At 43.5% G+C, this 21,778-nt stretch overlaps 1 protein-coding gene across 9 annotated transcripts in view; it reads left to right on the top strand.

Moving 5' to 3' along the window:
* otud7a (OTU deubiquitinase 7A) overlaps window positions 1-21,778 on the top strand; it is a 141,055-nt gene that overhangs the window by 48,941 nt on the left and 70,336 nt on the right. For 2 of the 9 annotated variants that reach the window (XM_078199883.1, XM_078199887.1), the window contains exons 2-4: window positions 6,774-6,844; window positions 12,465-12,578; window positions 16,283-16,416. The gene's annotated coding sequence lies outside the window, so the exon portion shown is untranslated. Of the gene's footprint in view, window positions 1-1,545; window positions 1,684-6,773; window positions 6,845-12,464; window positions 12,579-16,282; window positions 16,417-21,778 lie in introns of all 9 variants that reach the window. The other 7 variants (XM_078199889.1, XM_078199892.1, XM_078199885.1 and 4 more) reach the window with 6 other exon arrangements.

Here is a 21,778-nt window from a genome sequence, read left to right as displayed (position 1 = left end):
GAGGACGACACAAAACTGGCAGGACTTGCAGATAGTGAGGAACATTGTCAGAGGCTACAGAAGGATATAGATAGGCTGGAAATTTGGGCAAAGAAATGGCAGATGGAGTTCAATCCTGATAAATGCGAAGTGATGCATTTTGGTGGGAATAATGTAGGGAGGAGCTACACGATAAATGGAAGAACCATAAAGGGTGTAGAGACGCAGAGGGACCTGGGTGTGCAAGTCCACAGATCTTTGAAGGTGACGTCACAGGTGGAGAAGGTGGTGAAGAAGGCATATGGCATGCTTGCCTTTATAGGACGGAGCATAGAGTATAAAAGTTGGGGTCTGATGTTGCAGATGTATAGAACGTTGGTTCGGCCGCATTTGGAATACTGCGTCCAGTTCTGGTCGCCACACTACCAGAAGGACGTGGAGGCTTTGGAGAGAGTACAGAGGAGGTTTACCAGGATGTTGCCTGGTATGGAGGGGCTTGGTTATGAGGAGAGATTGGGGAAACTGGGGTTGTTCTCCTTGGAAAGACGGAGGATGAGGGGAGACTTAATAGAGGTGTATAAAATTATGAAAGGCATAGATAGGGTGAACGGTGGGAAGCTTTTCCCCGGGTCGGTGGTGACGTTCACGAGGGGTCATAGGTTCAAGGTGAAGGGGGGGAGGTTTAACACAGATATCAGAAGGACATATTTTACACAGAGGGTCGTGGGGGCCTGGAATGTGTTGCCGGGCAAGGTGGTGGAGGCGGACACACTGGGAACGTTTAAGACTTATCTAGACAGCTATATGAACGGAGTGGGAATGGAGGGATACAAAAGAGTAGTCTAGTTTGGACTAGGGAGCGTCGCGGGCTAATTGTTCTTTGTTTCTCGTTTCAAGGCTTCATTCTATGATCATCTTGCTGGTGCCAGTACAGAGCGAGACTGCGGATAGTTGGGAACCTGTCTCGGGGGCAGGGAATTTAGATGGTGTTCGTAAAGCAGAAGTGGAAATGAATAGGGTTGGGAAGGATTTTCTGTTCATGGCCAGTGTGATCTCCTGGACTCATTTCGATCGCCTCAGGGGGTCGGAGAGGAATTTCCCAGATTTTTTTTTCCCCATATTGGCCCTGGGGTTTTCACTCTGGGTTTTCGCCTCTCCCTGGAGATCACATGGTCTGGAATGGGGGGGTGGGGGTGAGTTAATAGGTTGTGATGAACAAAGCATCGTAGCTGTGAGGGACAGCTCGGTGGATAGGATATTAGGATGTAGATAGGCTGGAAAATTGGGCGGGGATCCTGGATTCAGGATTCAATCCTGGACCGGGGAGCGGCGCGGGCTTGGAGGGCTGAAGGGCCTGTTCCTGTGCTGTATTGTTCTTTGTTCTTTGTTTGTTCTTTGTTACAAAGAGCTTTGTGTCATAATGATTTTTCACCAAATCTATTAACTCATTTTGAGTCGGGGGCATCCATATAGATCAGACTTTTTAACATGCTGAAAGCCTGGGCCCCTCATGCAGTCAACAATATCACCTTTTGTTTTTTGTCTCCTTCAATGTTGTTAACACAGAAGAAATAATGAGTTCTGCATATTGGGCCCAGTCTTCCCCACTGGTGTCATAGGGTTCAAGTTTCTCGAAAAGAAGCGTACTGGCTTTTTCTTATCGGAGAAGATTCTTGACTTGTGGAGATTTGTCCGGAGCGAGAGGTAAAGAAAATATTCTCCTTGTTGCCGATGTATTAATTCAGCCAAATGCCAGTTTCCCATCACCAAACACCCTTTATTGTGTACCAAAAAGAAGGGCAGCTCCTACAGTTTACAGCCAGACAGTCTACACTTCAGCAGCTACAATACTGGTCCTGGTTGAGCAGCAGGTTTGCAAGCCCCCGCTGTCTGCATCTCATTGGGCGACCCTCTGCTCACTCAACAAGGACGTTTATATTCTATGGAGTCCACGGGGAGATCTATTGATGATCACCATTGGCCTTTTGGCCAACAAAGCAGTCTCACACCCATATAAGCAGCTTCTGAACTTGGATTTCAAAGGTGAAAGAACACCAGATTAACTGTCAATGCTGTCTCTTACCTTATTAAAAGGAAGAGATTTTTAAATTGAAAATTTGTGTAGGATTTCAGTAATAAGTGAGAATCCCAGGGTATGTGAAGATGCACCAACAGCACAATGAAATACATCAGTTTTAGATATGACACATTTTATTCTCATTGTAAATTTGGACTGAAAATCATAGCATAAAGTGGCACCATACTAATTTTGTTTGAAAATGAATGACAAGTACTCAGAGAATTCATCTGATAAACAGGAGATGCAGAACCCCCCACATTAGAGACAGATGGATGCAAACAGTACAGCGGGGTTAGAAAATGGTTAATTGGTAAAAAATTGCAGCATGCTGCTGTGCAGGGGGACCTGGGTGTCCTTATGCAAGAATCACAAGGAGTTGGTTTGCAGGTGCAGCAGGTAATTAAGAAAGCAGATGGAATTTTGTCCTTCATTGCGAGAGGGATGGAGTTTAAAAACAGCGAGGTTATGTTGCAGCTGTATGAGGTGCTGGTGAGGCCACACCTGGAGTACTGTGTACAGTTTTGGTCTCCTTACTTGAGAAAGAATATACTGGCTCAGGAGGGGGTGCAGAGGAGATTCACTAGGTTGATTCCGGAGTTAAGAGGGTTGGCTTATGAGGAGAGACTGAGTAGACTGGGACTATACTCATTGGAATTCAGAAGAATAGAACATAGAACATAGAACATTACAGCGCAGAACAGGCCCTTCGGCCCACGATGTTGCACTGACCAGTTAAAAAAAAAACTGTGACCCTCCAACCTAAACCAATTTCTTTTCGTCCATGAACCTATCTACGGATCTCTTAAACGCCCCCAAACTAGGCGCATTTACTACTGATGCTGGCAGGGCATTCCAATCCCTCACCACCCTCTGGGTAAAGAACCTACCCCTGACATCGGTTCTATAACTACCCCCCCTCAATTTAAAGCCATGCCCCCTCGTGCTGGATTTCTCCATCAGAGGAAAAAGGCTATCACTATCCACCCTATCTAAACCTCTAATCATCTTATATGTTTCAATAAGATCCCCTCTTAGCCGCCGCCTTTCCAGCGAAAACAATCCCAAATCCCTCAGCCTCTCCTCATAGGATCTCCCCTCCATACCAGGCAACATCCTGGTAAACCTCCTCTGCACCCTCTCCAAAGCCTCCACATCCTTCCTGTAATGTGGGGACCAGAACTGCACACAGTACTCCAAGTGCGGCCGCACCAGAGTTGTGTACAGTTGCAACATAACGCTACGACTCCTAAATTCAATCCCCCTACCAATAAACGCCAAGACACCATATGCCTTCTTAACAACCTTATCTACTTGATTCCCAACTTTCAGGGATCTATGCACACATACACCTAGATCCCTCTGCTCCTCCACACTATTCAAAGTCCTCCCGTTAGCCCTATACTCAACACATCTGTTATTCCTACCAAAGTGAATTACCTCACACTTCTCCGCATTAAACTCCATCCGCCACCTCTCGGCCCAACTTTGCAACCTGTCTAAGTCTTCCTGCAAACTACGACACCCTTCCTCACTGTCTACCACACCACCGACTTTGGTGTCATCAGCAAATTTGCTAATCCACCCAACTATACCCTCATCCAGATCATTAATAAATATTACAAACAGCAGTGGCCCCAAAACAGATCCCTGAGGTACACCACTTGTAACCGCACTCCATGATGAATATTTACTATCAACCACCACCCTCTGTTTCCTATCCGCTAGCCAATTCCTGATCCAATTTCCTAGATCACCCCCAATCCCATACATCTGCATTTTCTGCAGAAGCCTACCATGGTGAACCTTATCAAACGCCTTACTAAAATCCATATATACCACGTCCACTGCCTTGCCCCCATCCACCTCCTTGGTCACTTTCTCAAAAAACTCAATAAGGTTAGTAAGGCACGACCTACCTGCCACAAAACCATGCTGACTATCACCTATCAATTCATTACTCTCCAAATAACTATAAATCCTATCCCTTATAATTTTTTCCAACATCTTGCCGACAACAGAAGTGAGACTCACCGGTCTATAATTCCCGGGGAAGTCTCTGTTCCCCTTCTTAAACAATGGGACAACATTCGCTAACCTCCAATCTTCTGGTACTATACCAGAGGCCAACGACGACCTGAAGATCAGAGCCAGAGGCTCTGCAATCACTTCTCTTGCCTCCCAGAGAATCCTTGGATAAATCCCATCCGGACCAGGGGATTTATCTATTTTCAGACCCTCCAGAATATCCTGCACATCCTCCTTATCAACTGTAATACTGTCTATTCTACTCCCTTGCAACCCAGTGTCCTCCTCAGCTATATTCATGTCCCCTTGCGTGAACACCGAAGAGAAATATTGGTTCAATGCTTCACCAATCTCCTCCGGTTCCACACATAACTTCCCTCTGCCATCTATAACTGGCCCTAAACTTGCCCTAACCAACCTTCTGTTCTTGACATACCTATAGAACGCCTTAGGATTCTCTTTAACCCTATCCGCCAAAGTCTTCTCATGTCCCCTTTTAGCCCTTCTAAGCTCGCTCTTCAACTCCCTCTTAGCCAATCTAAAGCTTTCTAGTGCACTACCCGAGTGCTCACGTCTCATCCGAACATAAGCCTCCTTTTTCTTTTTAACCAACAAAGAAACTTTTTTGGTGCACCACGGTTCCCTAGCCCTACCAATTCCTCCTTGCCTGACAGGGACATACCTATCACAGACTCGCAGTAGCTGCTCCTTGAAAATGAGGGGAGATCTTATAGAAACATATAAGATTATTGTCTATTGGGCATCATTGAATGGAAATAAGAAATGGAAGAAGTGGGAATACTGGCTGAATATTTTTGTTCTTCCTTCCCAGAGGAGCAGAACTCAAGTCTGAAGCCAGTTTAATCTGCATCGATAAAACCTGAGACACTAGAAAAGTCTGCTCCCATATGCATGCTGAAAAGTCCTTTAATAATGTTTCTAACCGTAATGTAGTTAACCAAGCCACATTGTTCTACAGATGGTCACATTTTCAGACAAACCATAGTAACGAGTGGGGCAATCAATTAACTAATTGATTTTAATCACTGTTTAATTAATTATGCTGTCACATATACAACAAGTTAAACTGTAGCTCAGTCATTTTCCCTGTTTAATCTCTGACTGGTTTCTTTGTCATGATGTGGAGATGCCGGCGTTGGACTGGGGTAAACAATCAACCTGTTGGACTTTAACCTGGTGGTGTTAAAACTCTTACTGGTTTCTTTGTCACAGTGAGTCCAAAGATGTGCAGGTTAGGTTGATTGGCCATGCTAGAATTGCCCCTTAGTGTCCTGGGATGCGTAGGTTAGAGGGATTAGTGGGTAAATATCTGGGGGTAGGGCCTGGGTGGGATTGTGGTCGGTGCAGACTCGATGGGCCGAATGGCCTCCTTCTGCATTGTAGGGTTTCTATGTTTCTATGAGTGCGCATTTGTTTCTTTTGAAGACTAAATCATTCGTTCCCTGTTGACCTCATCTTTCCACTGTTGATTTCTGATATCTTCAGTTTCCTGGCCTGCTGTACATCAACATGACTAGCCTGTTAGTCATTCTGTTAGCTAAAACCAAAAGTTTGTGCAGATTTTTTAGTTCCTGTCTGCACTTAAAGTCACTGCTTTCTGAACTTGGGCAACACTTCCAGTACCAACCATTGTGATCTGAAATCTGTGTTAGACATTTGCTCAGCAACACATCACCAGAAGTGAAAATCAACAAGGTCTGTGGTTACTTTTAATAGTACCTCTTCATGAATCATTTGGTACAATTAAGAAACAAAAACACTTCCAAATCAACAGGATAACTAGTTCTTGATGTTTAATTGGTATGTACTTTTATCAATGCTTTTAGTCTGTTTTGATTTTTTTTATCCTTGAGCTGGTTTTGCATCGCAGCCTAGATTTTGGGAGAGTAAGCTGATAGCTGCTGTCCTAATTTATTTTGTGTCTGCTGCACAGTGGGGACCCAACATTATGCATACACAAAAAATATTAGCAGCAGTATCTGCACAACGACATTACAGCAGCAAGTTCACAAGCTCCAGTTGGACTGGTGACAGCCAGGGAGATGCTTGGGGAAACACATCTTCATGATCAATGATATGAAAAATTCTAGCAAGTTTACTTTGCTTTGATATTGATCTCTTGCAGTCACAGCAGCTGGCTGAAGTGGTTGCAAAGCAATCTAGGAGTAGCTCTTGCTTAAGTACCTGTAAATGTTATAATGGCTGCTAGAAGGTTCAGATTAGTTTGTCCTATAAGGTTGATAAAAATACACGTTTAGGATATTATTTTGTCTATTCTTCTCATGCATTGGCAACATCTAGAATTCATTCTTTCTCCCTGTTGGAATATAAAGGAAAATAATCTGTGAACAGAGGAGGTAGTTTGCAGCTGCTATAATGACATTTTGTACATGGAATCAGGATGAAAAGAAAACATTGTATATACCCTAATAATCCTAATAACTACCTGACTAGTATGAACAATCTTCCCTCTATTTGTTGCTAAGGTTGCAATTATTTACTGCTTTGAAAGTATGATGTGTCATATTTTGTTCAAATATTAACATGTTTCGATGTGTGGGAACAAACCAGATGTAATCTATCATGAACGTTGTTTCTCTTGATGCATTTTAAACTGATTTGAAAGTTATGTATGTCTAATGTACATATTTCAAATTTATCTTTCCAGATTCTGTACAGCTGAATAATCTGAAAGACTGCGCCTTTGAAGCAATTGCGATGCTGAAAAACATTGAACAGGTTAGTTTGAAATTTTGATCTTATGAAACTGAAGTTGCATTTTTTTATTCATTCAATCATAAGAAGGGGGCATTGCTGGCCAGCATTTATTGCCCATCCCTAACTGTCTTTGAGAAAGTGCTGGTGAGCTGCCACCTTGGGTTTTTGCAGTCCATGTACTGTTAAATTAAGGAGGGAGTTCAAGGATTTTGACACGGTATATTTCTAAGTCAGGATTGTGTGTGGTTTGGAGGGAACTTCCAGTTGGTGGTGTTCCCACTCATCTACTGCCCATCAACTTTTTCAATGGTCGCTGGTTTTGGAAGGTGTTCTCATGGGAGCTTCGGTGAGTTCCTGTAGTGGATGGTACACACTGCTGCTGCCATGTGGCGGTTGTGGCAGAGGTGAATATTTGTGGATGGGTTGCCAATCAAGTGGGCTGCTTTGCCCTGGATGGTGTCAACCTTCTGTATTGGAGCTACATGCATCCAGGCAAGTGGAGAGTATTTCATCACATTCTTGACTTGTGCCTTGTAGATGGCATATCCATCCTGACCATCCTTACTTTGGGGAGTCAGGAGGTGAGTTATTTGCCACATTATTCCAAACTCTGACCTGCTCTTGTAGCCACTGTATTTATATAGCCGGTTTGGTTCCGTTTCTGGTCAATGGTAACTCCCAAGTAGCTAATAGTGTGGAATATGACAATGGCAATGCTGTTGAATGTGATTGGGAAATGATTTGATTATCTCCTGTTGATAATGGTTATTGCTTGGCACTTGTATGGCGTGAATGCTATTTGCCACTTGTCAGCTCAAGCTTGATGTAGTACGCCTTGCTGCATTTGGACATGAACCGCTTCAGTATCTGAGGAGTTAAAAATGGTGTTGAACATTGTGCAATCATCAGTGAATATTCCCACTTCTGACCTTGTGATGGAGGGTAGGTCATTGATGAAGCAGCTGAAGATGGGCACTATCCTGAGGAACTCCTGCAGAGATGATTGACCTCCAAAAACCACAACCAGCTTCCTTTGTGTCAGGTATGACTCCACCTAGTGGAGAAGTTTCCCCCAGATTCCCATTGACTTCAGCTTTGCTGGGGTTCCTTGATGATATACTTGGTTAAATGTTGCTTTGATGTCAAGGACAGTCACTCTCACTTCAACTCTTGAGTTCAGCTCTTTTGTCCATGTTTGAACCAAGAATGTATTGAGATCAAAAGCTGAGTGACCCTGGCGAAACACAAACTTCCGAGTGTCAGTAAGCAAATTCTTTCTAATTAATCACTGTTTGATAACACTATTGATGGATGTGTCTGGAATGCAGAATTTAGGTCAGATCCATTGGTTGTGGGATCGCTTATCTCTGTCCATTACATGCTGCTTACACTGTTTGGTATGCAACTAGTCCCGAGCAGTAGGTTGACACCTCATTTTTAGATATGCCAGGTGCTGCTCCTGGCTTGTCCACTTGCACTCTGCATTGAACCAGGGTTTATCCCCTGGCTTGGTGGTAATGGTAGAATGTTTATATTCCTGACAACAATTCACTAAATGATAGCATGGTGGAACAAATTACTTACAGACTGCGTAATATCCTGATGCAAACTTGAATATCAAATCCCTCCTAAGAACAGAAGAAACAACAGGAGCTCGCTCACTATTATCCACCACCTGCAAGAACCCCTCCAAGCCACTCACTATCCTGACTTGGAAATATATCGCTGCCATTCCTTCGCAGTTGCTGGGTCAAAATTCTGGAATTCCCTCCCTAATGGCATTGTGGGTCAACCCGCAGCACATGGACTGCAGCGATTCAAGAAGGCAGCTCACCACCACCTTCTCAAGGGCAATTAGGGATGGGCAATAAATGCTGGCCAGCCAGCGATGCCCATGTCCCACGAATGAATAAAAAAAAAAATTTTTTTTATATCAACACACTTAAACTTGAAGTGTTTGCTTTGTACTACATCAAGGGCTGAATGTGAACCAATCAATGGATCATGAACATAATAGTTCGATTCGCCCATCTATCAGAGTGCAACATTGATTATTCATTGCCACTACATCGTTCCTGCACCATAGTCAGGATGAACTATGTAACATTCAGTGAATTGTGTTTCATGTGGTTCACACTTGTGATAGGTGCTTTGCCTAGAGGTTTTGTACTGAATTTTAGTGATGTGGAATTATTCATCAGTTGAGTTTCTATACCAAATGGGTAATCCACAAATTCTAATCGTTTGCATGAAGTAAAACTGTCCTGTTGGTATCCATTACTCCTGCTTTCCAATTTCAAGCTTCTTCAAAAGTGACGAGTAAAATTAAGTTAATTCCGTACATTGACCTTGGACACTAGTCATTTGGTACCCTGGATTTAAAACACTGGTTTCAGTGCCCCGTGGATGGACCATCTGCTTTCAAAGTTAATAAATCCAGTCTCGTCTGTAGAAAGGTGAGTTTCCATTGTGTGGCTTGGCAAAGTGGAAATGGTTAAAAGTATAGACATTTCATTAGTACGGTACAGTAGCACAGTGGTTAGCACTGCTGCTCCACAGCTCCAGGGTCCCGAGTTCGATTCCTGGCTTGGGTCACTGAATGTGTGGCGTTTGCACATTCTCCCCGTGTCTGCGTGGGTTTCCTCCGGATGCTCCAGTTTCCTCCCACAGTCCAATGATGTGCGGGTTATGTTGATTGGCCATGCTAAATTGCCCTTAGTGTCCTGAGATGTGTAGGTTAGAAGGATTAGTGGGTTAATAAGTCGGGATACGGGGATAGGGCCTGGGTGGGATTGTGATTGGTGCAGACTCGATGGGTCGAATGGCCTCTCTTTGCACTGTAGGGTTTCTATGATTAGTTTGTGGTAGATACCAATACTGTTCTTGTTCTTCAGGAACTTTTCACAAGGGCAAATAAGGTTAAGTGAATCTCTGAACAACAATCTCTTTGAATTTGATGCTCTCTGGTTTTGGAGCAGTTTTGAACATTTTTCATCACTCGGTTTGGAAATTCAGTTGCTATTTCATGGACTATCCTTCTGATTTGATGTCTGTTTTTAAAAATTAGTGTGAAACCTGATCCCCTAATGGAATTTAGGTACTTGGAAACTAATAAACACTCATCTTCATTGTTCTTGAGGAGTTCCTGTCATATACTGATGCAACCCATGTTGTCAGTAGAGCTTTCTGTCGAGTTGCTTCACTCTTTCGCCCTTAGTCTCTGGCCATGACAATGCCCTTCCCAATGACTCTGGTTTGGGGATGCTGCCAATTTAATTCTGTGCAATTTAGTCAACTTCTTTTGATGGAGAGGAGGGCCTGAGTGGGGTGTTCTTTTGGAGAGTTGGTGCAGACCCGATGGGCTGGCATGGCACTGTAAGGATTCTGTGGTTCTATGGTGTTTCCTCCATCAAGCGTCCCACTACCCTGCTCAAATTGTTTACACCACTGCCCCAAGCTTTGTGGTGACATTTGCTGGCTATATTGGTTACGACTGGGATGGGAGGAGTGCACAGTTGATCTCGCCCCACAGGTCGCAACATTAGTGTAAATGTTTAATTGTCACCAAAATGGCCAGCTATCTACTTCTGGTACCTAGACTCAGAATAAAAGCGTCTTTAACCAGGCTTCTTTCAATAAACTCAGAATGATTGATTTATTATCATTCAAACCTTCCCTTTTAAAACAAGTTGTAAGAACTGGTTTTAATGTTCCCCAACACACACATACGCTAAAGTTCACAGCATTTTCCAGTAGAGGTCTGGAGATTCTCGCCAACAGATGATCAACGTAAGGAAAATAAAGCTGGATCAATCCTCCTTGTCTCAGTCTCTTGGGTTTTCAAAACAGGCAAGTTCCACTGAGGTAAGGATTCCTTGCTGGATCTTGATACCCACTCTATTTCAGGCAACACAAGGAGAATGCAAGCTGGGCAGCTTTTTACTTTCACACTTCAGTCCCAACTGAATTCAACAAACAAGTTAAAACTTCAAGCTCATCCCTGTCGTGCGATTTCCAGTAAACCATAAGCCTTTGCCTTTTAACCAGTTTTTTACAGTGTAAACAAATGCACAGCTTTTCCCCTCTCAAGTACAATGCTGGTCAGGTGATTTCTTGGAAAAGGCATTCTTGCTCATCGTCCAAAGGTGAATTTAAAACCTTTGTGTAAAACATTTGATTTGATTTATTATTGTCACATGTATTAGCATACAGTGAAAAGTATTGGTTCTTGCGCGCTGCACAGACAAAGCATACCGTTCATAGAGAAGGGAAGGAGAGAGTGCAGAATGTACTGTTACAGTCATAGCTAGGGTGTAGAGAAAGATTGACTTAATGGAAGGTAAGTTCATTCAAAAGTCTTGACAGCAGCAGGAAGAAGCTGTTCTTGAGTCGGTTGGTACGTGACCTCAGACTTTTGTATCTTTTTCCCGACGGAAGTGGAAGAGAAAATGTCCGGGGTGCATGGGATCCTTTAATTATGTTGACTGCTTTGCCGATGCAACAAGAAGTATAGACAGAGTCAGTGGGTGGGAGGCTGGTTTGTGTGATGGACTGGGATACACTCACGACCTTTTGTAGTTTCTTGCGGTCTTGGGCAGAGCAGGAGCCATACCAAGCTGTGATACAACCAGAAAGAATGCTTTCTATGGTGCATCTGTAAAAGTTGGTGAGTGTCGTAGCTGACATGCCAAATTTCCTAGTCTTCTGAGAAAGTAGAGGTGTTGGTGAGCTTTCTTAACTATAGTATCGGCATGGGGGGACCAGGACAGGCTGTTGGTGATCTGGACACCTAAAAACTTGAAGTTCTTGACCATTTCTACTTTGTCCCCATTGATGCAGACAAGGGCATGTTCTCCACTACGCTTCCTGAAGTCGATGACTATCTCCTTCGTTTTGTTGACATTGAGGGAGAGATTATTGTCACGCACTAGTTCACCAGATTCTTTATCTCATTCCTGTACTTTGTCTCATGCAGTGTCCTTCCAATAAAAAAAACAGTTTGTGATGCTATGATTTTCTCAACATTAGCACAGTAGTAGCAAGACATCATGCCCTCGAGGACTTTGATCCCACTAGCCAGACCCTGCAATAACAGTGAGACAGAAGGTTAATGTGGTGGCAGTTAAGAACTGGAAAGTGAAAGAGGAGACGGAGAAGATGGAGAGATGACATAATGTTGTATCTAGGAATTACATGGGCAGGGACAGCGAGGAATGTAAATGAATTGATCAGGCACGAGGAGTGTTACACCCTGAACTGGATGAATACAGCCTCAAAGAATAAAATGAAAAGACTAATAAATTGCCTTTGTGTCTTAGTTTGGCTGCAGCCCAAATTTTTATCTTCTGAAACTGCTTTGGTAGTTACTGTTTTTGGTGTGTCCAGTGAACTTCAGGCACCCACTGCTGAACATGTTACCTAATTTGACAATAATCAGACCGTTTGTAGATTCTGACTAAAGATTTTTTTTTTGAGGGTTTCACATTTACACGCAGCAGTCCTATCCTTTTTCTGCCTTACTATTTATTGGGAAGTGCTTTGACATTTTTTTTATTAAACAAGGAGTAAGTGAATCATTAAAATGTCAGATGCAACACAAAATAATCATAAAGGCTAATGGAATGCCTGCTTTTGTATGTAGAGCTCTGGAATACAAGAGGGTAGAAATTCTGCTCCAGCCATGTAAAGCCCCGGTTAGACCACATCAGGAGTACTGTGAACAGTTCTGGGCACCACACTTTAAGAAGAATATACGGTAAGTCTTAAAGTTGCAATTGTGTTTCCGAAAAGTGCCACTGAAGTGAAATTACTTTCATAGAATCAGAGAATCCCTACAGTACAGAAGGAGGCCATTTGGCCCATCGACCTTGCACCAACAACAATCCCACCCTATCCCCATAACCCCACATATTTATCCTGCTAATCCCCCTCCGAAACTGGGGGCAATTTACCATGGCCAATCAACCTAACCCGCACATCTTTTGACTGAGAGGGGAAACCGGAGCACCCAGAGGAAACCCACACAGACACGGGGAGAACGTGCAAACTCCACACGGACAGTGACCTAAGCCAGGAATCGAACCCGGGTCCCTGGTGCTGTGAGGCAGCAGTGCTTAACCACTGTGCCACCACGCCGCCCCTTAAGCAAATCAGATTTTCCCATCAGCTGTAAAGTTCTGTAGGACCTTTCTTAGAAAAAGGAGCATTAAAACATTATGCCCTACAAGTTGAAATACTTCATTGCTAAATTCTTATATTTGTAAATGAAATAACTTTTAAAATATAAAAGAAATATGCTAACTTTCTAATCTCCTGCTTGCTGCTGATACTGATTGCTGCCAACCCTGCTTCCTGAACCTTCTGTTCACGACATATCTTGCTCCCTGCTATCACCCCCCTCTTTGCTGTGATCATTTGATACATGGCCTCTGCCACTCCCTAACCGAAACCTGAGGTGTGATTACACAAACTCTGATCATATTCAATAGTCTCTCTCAGCTACATGGATGCGTGGACACTCAGCAATTCAGAATGTATCACATAAGGACCAGGCCGTGACCAATTCTTTTAAGATTCTCAATTGTGCAGTTGAACAGCAATCTTCAAGATTCTGAGCAGTGCAACAAGCTGGCCACTGGGTATATTTTCTGGAAATCCGAAGATTAAAAGGCTATCTGATCAGAGCGTTCAAGATATTGGGTGGAATGGATAGAGTGGATGGAGAGGAACTATTTTTCTAACTGGAGAGACTCTGTTAAAGGGGCAAAGTCTAAAAATTCAAGGCGTTGCTGGCTAGGCCAGCATTTATTGTCCATCCGTACTTACCCTGCGAAGGTGGTGATGAGCTACCTTCTTGAACTGCTGCAGTCCATGTGGTGTAGATGCACCCACAGGCATCTTCATGCAAAGTGTGGTGGAAGTTTGGATTCTTACTATAAATAGCAATTGATGCTAGATAAGTTAATTTCAAATGTGAGATTGAAAGAGTTTTATTTAACATAGGGCTTGAAGCGATCTGGAAGTCTTTGAAGATAGATCACAGATCATCTATGATTTCAGTGAACAGTAGGAAAGGCTGACTGATATACTCTGCTTTCTAGGTTCTTAATTCTTATGTATGGTAGATCATATAGAATCATTTCAGAAGTCCTAACAATTTTCATAGCTAAGATAGTCCAATTATGACCTCAAGTTCCTTTCAAATGGATGCTGCCTAAGTGAGTAATAGAATGTTTTCTCAACTGCTGTTATCTGGTAAATGTGGCATTTTCCAGTCAGTCAAACAGAAATTTAATTAAATTGCTTCTGGAATATGCTCAGTCCACATTTTGTGTTGAGGAAGGAGTTAAACCTTATTTATGTTTGCAAGGTACTCCCACACAGTTTTCCCCACTGGCCTTTATTTAAGTTATCCACATTGAAGGGTAGTAAATAGCTGCTGCTCGGAATAAACAATATTAATTGGTGTGTAGAAGACATTTCTGCAGATCAAACCCTGACATTAAACTTTTATATTTTATGTATTTTTGTTATCTATTGAAATTACTTGACAGTAATAATAAAAGCATTGAAGCGAAGACTTGTTTGTTGATACCAGCATTTTTTATAGAGAGAGGAACGATGGAATCAACAATTGATAAATTAGCATGAGTTCTTGGGAATGCACTAAGCTATTTGGCTATGAAGCCTCAACATTCTGTATAGTTAGTGGATCTTCTGTAGTAATATTTCACCATATTCATAAAATTTTACAGCATTAAAGAGGACCGTTTAGCTCATTGGACCTTAATGCTCTCTCCCCATAGCCCTGCAAGTTTTTCCTTTTCAAATTATGTCCAGTTCCCTTTTGAAAGTTACTGTTGAATCTGCTTTCACCACCCTTTCAGCCTGTGCATTCCAGACCATAAGGACTTGCTGTGGGGAAAAAAAAAATTTTCACCTCTGTTCTGGCCTCTTTGCTAAATACCTTAAACTGTCCCCAGGTTACCACCCCTCGTGATGGTGAAAACAGTTTCTCTTAATTTATGTTATAAATCTCTCCTTCATTTTGAACATCTCCATTAACCTTCTCAGCTGCACAGTAAACTGCAGCTTTTCCAATTTCTTCACTTAACAAAAGTCCCTCATCCCTTCTAACATTTGAGTAAATCTCTATTGTAGCCTCTCCATTTTCAGAATGAAATAGAATTGTGGAACTGATTTTCAGGAGCGTTGGTGGAAGAGGCAAATTTTAAAAATATACAGATAGATTCCTGTTATTAACTCAAAATCACACTAAGAAACTGCTGAGATGTTTGAAAGAGTAAGGTCTGTGGACTGAAAATATTAGCATATTTTATAGTACCATATCCAATGTTTTAAAAATCCATATAAAACATTCCGTTAAAGTAGTGCTTAAGATTGACTGCATGCACTTTCTTGAGAAGTTATTAACTCAGTATTTCAATGAAGATAAACATTCTTGTCTTGTTTTAATGTAGGAAAGGTCTACCAGGGGAAATAATATATAGAACATAGAACATAGAACAGTACAGCACAGAACAGGCCCTTCGGCCCACGATGTTGTGCCGAGCTTTATCTGAAACCAAGATCAAGCTATCCCACTCCCTATCATCCTGGTGTGCTCCATGTGCCTATCCAATAACCGCTTAAATGTTCCTAAAGTGTCTGACTCCACTATCACTGCAGGCAGTCCATTCCACACCCCAACCACTCTCTGCGTAAAGAACCTACCTCTGATATCCTTCCTATATCTCCCACCATGAACCCTATAGTTATGCCCCCTTATAGATAAAGGACTGGATGCAAGAAGAAAAGTTACTTAAACCTTGGCTAAAAAAAATTGAATTTAGAGGAAGCAGTGGAAGGGTTTTACTGAATGAATTCCAGAGAGTTGGGCTGAGGGAGATCAAGGTTTGCCATTAATGGTGGGATGGGAAGGTTGAAAAGTGCTTGAAGGACCATAGTTGGAAGATTGAATGGTGCCATGAGATTGCAGACATGAGATGGGGTAAGGCTGTGGATCAATTTGAGGATTTAAAATTCATTCTAATGGGACTGAGTTAGTGTAGGTCAATAAAGATGCGGATGGGTGAATGAAATTCATTGCAGGGCAGTATATAGGTGGCTATTTAAAAAAAAATAAATACAAAATAGAGGGCGAGAGGTAAAAAGCAAAACATTGGAGAAATCAAGTCCAGTTTCGGCAGAATTTGATTTAATGTAGAGGTGAAAACACAATGTTTCGGAGATGAACGTAAGTGGTATTTGTGAGGGATAGAATGTGGAGTTCCAAACACAGTTCTGTGTGGTGTAGGGTGCCAAGGGTTTTCATGACTTGGTTTAGGCTGAGGACAGAACAGGATTGCATTGCATTGGAGGAATTGAGGATGACAACTTAGGTCTTCCTGTTGTTCAGTTAGAAGAAATTTGGACTAATGTACGACTTGTATCGGACAGGTAGTTTGACAGCACAGTTGTGATCAAACATCGAATGAAGCGGTGGAGACCAAGTTGGGTGTCATCAGCAGTTAAATGAAACCTGATCCCATGCCTATGGATGATGTCACTGGGACCCTTACTAACTCAGACAGGTATGTTTTTCATATTTTCTGGAGACACTTTCATTTTCCTTACAATGCTGAAAGCTGTCCTGTAACTAAAGCAATTCTGGAATCTAGCCATGTCTATGTCTAAAAGTCTGGTTGTTGAGAGGAACACAGAATACTCAGGGCTTACATGACTTGTTAGCCTGTCACAAGCCTCTTTCTTCATTAAACATATATAATTGTAAATGGAAAAGAAGTGCATGTATCTCTCTGGATCAGGGAAGATCACACACAACTTTATCAGCTGTTAATCTGAATCTGCTATTAGATCAAGTCATATTTCCCATCTAAATCACTTGATATTGCAGTGTGCATGTAGGAATCTTGGAAAATCTATTTAATTTTGGTGTTTATATTTCCTATGTTACCTGCCAGGTCAAAGAAATACCTTCTTTAGTTGCTAAAACTAGAAGTAGTCTGACTTGATTATAATTAGAACAAAGAAAATTACAGCACAGGAACAAGCCCTTTGGCCCCCCCAAGCCTGCACTGACCATGCTGCCTGTCTGAACTAAAACCCCCTAACTTTCCAGGGACCATATCCCTCTATTCCCATCCTATTCATGTATTTGTCAAGACACCCCTTAAACATCACTATCATGTCTGCTTCCACTACCTCCCCTGGCAGCGAGTTCCAGGCACCCACCACCCTCCGTGTAAAAAAAAAACTTGCCTCATACATCTCCTTTAAATCTTGCCCCTCACACTTTAAACCTGTGCCCCCTAGTAATTGACTCTTCCATCCTGGGAAAAAGCTTCTGACTATCCACTCTATCCACGCCCCTCATAATCTTATAGACTTCTATCAGGTTGCCCCTCAACCTCCGTCATTCCAGTGAGAACAAACCAAGTTTCTCCAACCTCTCCTCATAACGAATGGCCTCCATACCAGGCAACATCCTGGTACACCTCTTCTGTACCCTCTCCAAAGCCTCCACATCCTTCTGGTAGTGTGGTGACCAAAATTGAACCTATATTCCAAGTGCGGCCTAACTAAGGTTTTATAAAGCTGCAACATGACTTCGCAATTTTTAAACTCAATGCCCCAGTCAATGAAGGCAAGCATGCCGTATGCCGCCTTGACTACCTTCTCCTCCTGCGTTGCCACTTTCAGTGACCTGTGTACCTGTACACCCAGATCCCTCTGCCTATCAATACTCTGAAGGGTTCTGCCATTTATGGTTTCTTTTCCATCTGCATTAGACCTTCGAAAATGCATTACTCACATTTGTCTGGATTAAACTTCATCTGCCATCTCTCCGCCCAAGTCTCCAACTGATCTGTATCCTCTGATGGTTCTCATCACTATCTGCGATTCCACCAACATTTGTGTCATCGGCTATATATTGCAAACAGCAACGGTTCAAGCACTGATCCCCAAGGAACTCCACTCGTCACAGCCCTCAATTCAGAAATGCACCCTTCCACTGCTACCCTCTGTCTTCTATGACCGAGCCAGTTCTGTATCCATCTTGCCAGCTCGTCTCTGATCCCATGCAACTTCACCTTCTGTACGGTCTGCCATGAGCAACCTGGTCAAAGGCCTTACTGAAGTCCACGTAGACAACATCCACTGCCCTACCCTCATCAATCATCTTCGTCACTTCCTTGAAAAACTCGATCAAGTTCGTGAGACATGACCCCCCCCTTCATAAAACCATGTTGCCTCTCGCTAATATGTCCACTTATTTCCAAGTGGGAGTAAATCCTGTCTCGAAGAATCCTCTCCAATAATTCTCCTACCACTGACATAAGACTCACCGGCCTGTAATTACCTGGATTATTCTTGCTACCCTTCTTAAACAAAGGAACAACATTGGCTATTCTCCAATCCTCTGGGACCTCCCCTATGGCCAGTGCGGATATAAAGATTTTTTTCAAGACCCCAGCAATTTCCTCCCATGCCTCTGTCAATATTCTGGGGTATATCCCATCAAGCCTTGGGGACTTGTCTACTTTAATGTTTCTTTGAAACCCCAATACCACTTCCTTTTTGATCTCAGCATGACCCAAACTATCTACACATCCTTTCCCAGACTCATCTTCCACCAAGTCCTTCCCTTTGGTGAATACTGACGCAAAGCACTTATTTAATACCTTGTCCATTTCCTCTGGTTCCACGCATAGATTCCCTCCCCTGTCCTTGGGTGGGCCAACCCTCTCCCTGGCTCTTGCTCTTTACATATGTATAAAAAGCCTAGGGATTTTCTTTAATCCTGCTGGCCAATACTTTTTCATGACTCCTTTTAGCCCTCCTGTCTCCTTGCTTAAGTTTCTTTCTACTTTCCTTGTATTCCACACTTGCTTCGTGTGTTCCCAGCCTCCTCGCCTTGACAAATGCTTCCTTTTGCTTTTTAACCAGGCTCACAATATCTCTTGTTATCCAAGGTTCCCGAAACTTGCCATACTTATCCTTCATCCTTACAGAAACGTGCCAATCCTGAATTTCTATCAACTTGCACTTGAAAGCCTCCCACATGCCAGATGTTAATTTGCCCTCAAACATCTGCCCCCAGTCTACATTCTTTGGTTCCTGCCTAATATTGTTGTAATTAGCCTTCCTCCCATTTAGCACCTTCACCTGAGGACTACACTTATCTTTATCTATCTTTATCTATCTGTACCTTAAAGCTTACTGAATTGTGGTCATTGTTCCCGAACTGCTCCCCTACCGAAACGTCGACCACCTAACCGGGCTCATTCCCCAATGCCAGGTCCAATATGGCCCCTTCCCGAGTTGGACTATCTACATACTGTTTCAGGAAGCTCTTCTCGATGCACCTTACAATCTCTGCCCCATTCACGCCCCTAGCACGAAGTGAGTCCCAGTCAATATTGGGGAAGTTAAAAGCATAAACCACAACAACCCTGTTACTTTTACGCCTGCCAAAATCTGCCTACATATCTGTTCCTCTATCTCCCGCTGGCTGTTGGGAGGCCGATAGTAAACCCCTAACATTGTGACTACACCCTTCCTGTTCCTGAGCTCTACCCATATTGCCTCGCTGTATAAGCCGTCTGAGGTGTCGTCCTGCAGTATAGCTCCTTAACCACTGGTGCAACACCCCCACCCCTTTTATATCCCCCTCTATCCCACCTGAAACATCTGTATCATAGAAAACCTAGAAAAAACTACAGCACAAAACTGGTCCTTCGGCCCCACAAGTTGTGCCGAACATAACACTACCTTTAAGGCCTACCTATAACCCTCCATCCTATTAAGCCCCATGTACTCATCCAGGAGTCTCTTAAAAGACCCTATTGAGTTTGCCTCCACCACCACTGACGGCAGCCGATTCCACTCGCCCACCACCCTGTGTGTGAAAAACTTCCCCCTAACATTTCCCCTGTACCTACCCCCCAGCACCTTAAACCTGTGTCCTCTCGTAGCAGCCATTTCCACCCTGGGAAAAAGCCTCTGAGAGTCCACCCGATCTATGCCTCTCAACATCTTGTATCCCTCTATTAGGTCTCCTCTCATCCTACGTCTCTCCAAGGAGAAAAGACCGAGCTCCCTCAACCTATCCTCATAAGGCATGCCACTCAATCCAGGCAACATCCTTGTAAATCTCCTCTGCACCCTTTCAATCTTTTCCACATCCTTCCTGTAATGAGGTGACCAGAACTGAGCAAAGTACTCCAAGTGGGGTCTGACGAGGGTCTTGTATAGCTGCATCATTATCTCCGGACTCCTAAACTCAATCCCTCGATTGATAAAGGCCAGCACACCATACGCCTTCTTAACCACCTCCTCCACCTGCAGGGCCAATTTTAGAGTCCTATGGACCCGGACCCCAAGGTCCTTCTGATCCTCTACCGTACTAAGAGTCTTTCCCTTTATATTGTACTCCTTCATCCCATTTGACCTGCCAAAATGGACCACTACGCATTTATCTGGGTTGAAGTCCATCTGCCACTTCTCCGCCCAGCTTGCATCCTATCTATGTCCCTCTGTAACTTCTGACATCCCTCCAGACTATCCACAACCCCACCAACCTTCGTGTCGTCGGCAAACTTACCAACCCATCCCTCCACTTCCTCATCCAGGTCATTTATGAAAATGACAAACAGCAAGGGTCCCAGAACAGATCCCTGGGGCACACCACTGGTGACCGACCTCCATTTAGAAAAAGACCCATCTATATCCACTCTCTGCCTCCTTTGGGCAAGCCAGTTCTGGATCCACAGGGCAGCAGCCCCTTGGATCCCATGCCCTTTCACTTTTTCTAGAAGCCTTGCATGGGGGACCTTATCGAACACCTTGCTAAAATCCATATAAACCACCTCTACCGCTTTCCCTTCGTCAATGTGTTTAGTCACATTTTCGAAGAACTCCACCAGGCTCGTAAGGCACGATCTGCCTTTGACAAATCCATGCTGAGTATTCTTGAAGCATACTAAACCTCTCTAAATGCTCATAAATCTTGTCCCTCAGGATCTTCTCCATCAGCTTACCAACCACTGAGGTTAGACTCACCGGTCAGTAATTTCCTGGGCTATCCGTATTCCCCTTCTTGAAAATAGGAACCACATCCGCAATCCTCCGGCACCTCTCCTGTCTCCATCGACGGTGCAAAGATCATCGCCAGAGGCTCTGCAATCTCTTCCCTCGCCTCCCACAGTAACCTGGGGTACATCCCATCCGGATCCGGCGACTTATCTATCTTGATGCCATTCAAAGATTCCAGCACAACCTCTTTCTTAAAGTCCACATACTCAATCTTTTCAGTCTACCGCAATCCCGTAGTACATCCACCCAGGTCCTTCTCCTTTGTGAAAACCGAGGCAAAATACTCATTAAGCACCTTTGCCATTCCTACTGGTTCCGTACAGACTTTCCCGCCTTCACCTTTTATAGGCCCTATTCCTTCACGTCTCATCCTTTTACTCTTCACATATTTATAGAACGCCTTAGTGTTTTCCTTAATCCTACCTGCCAAGGCCTTCTCGTGACCCCTTCTGGCTCTCCTAATTTCCTTCTTTAGTCCCTTCCTACAAGCCGTGTACTCATCGAGATCCCTATCTTCGCCAAGCTCCCTGAACCTTTTGTACGCTTTCCTTTTCTTCTCGACTAGGTCCCGCACAGCTTTTGTGCACCACGGTTCCTTTAACCTACCAACTCCTCCCTGGAACGTTAAGCTGCCGCCAATCCTGTCCTTCCCTTGACCAAGTGTCTGTAATGGCAACAAAGTTCCAAGTACTAATCCAAGCTCCAAGTTCATCTGCCTTACCTATTACACTTCTCGCATTGAAACAAATGCACTTCAGTCCACCAGACCCTCTTCAATCAGCAACCTCACCCTGCCTGCCCTTCCTCTGAGTCTTACTGGCCCTACTCTCTATAGTT

Source organism: Mustelus asterias, chromosome 29, assembly GCF_964213995.1.
Source record: "Mustelus asterias chromosome 29, sMusAst1.hap1.1, whole genome shotgun sequence".
NCBI classification, from domain to species: Eukaryota; Metazoa; Chordata; class Chondrichthyes; order Carcharhiniformes; family Triakidae; genus Mustelus; species Mustelus asterias.
Note: the sequence above shows the minus strand (reverse complement) of the source record. Positions and strands in the feature narration are given on the sequence as shown.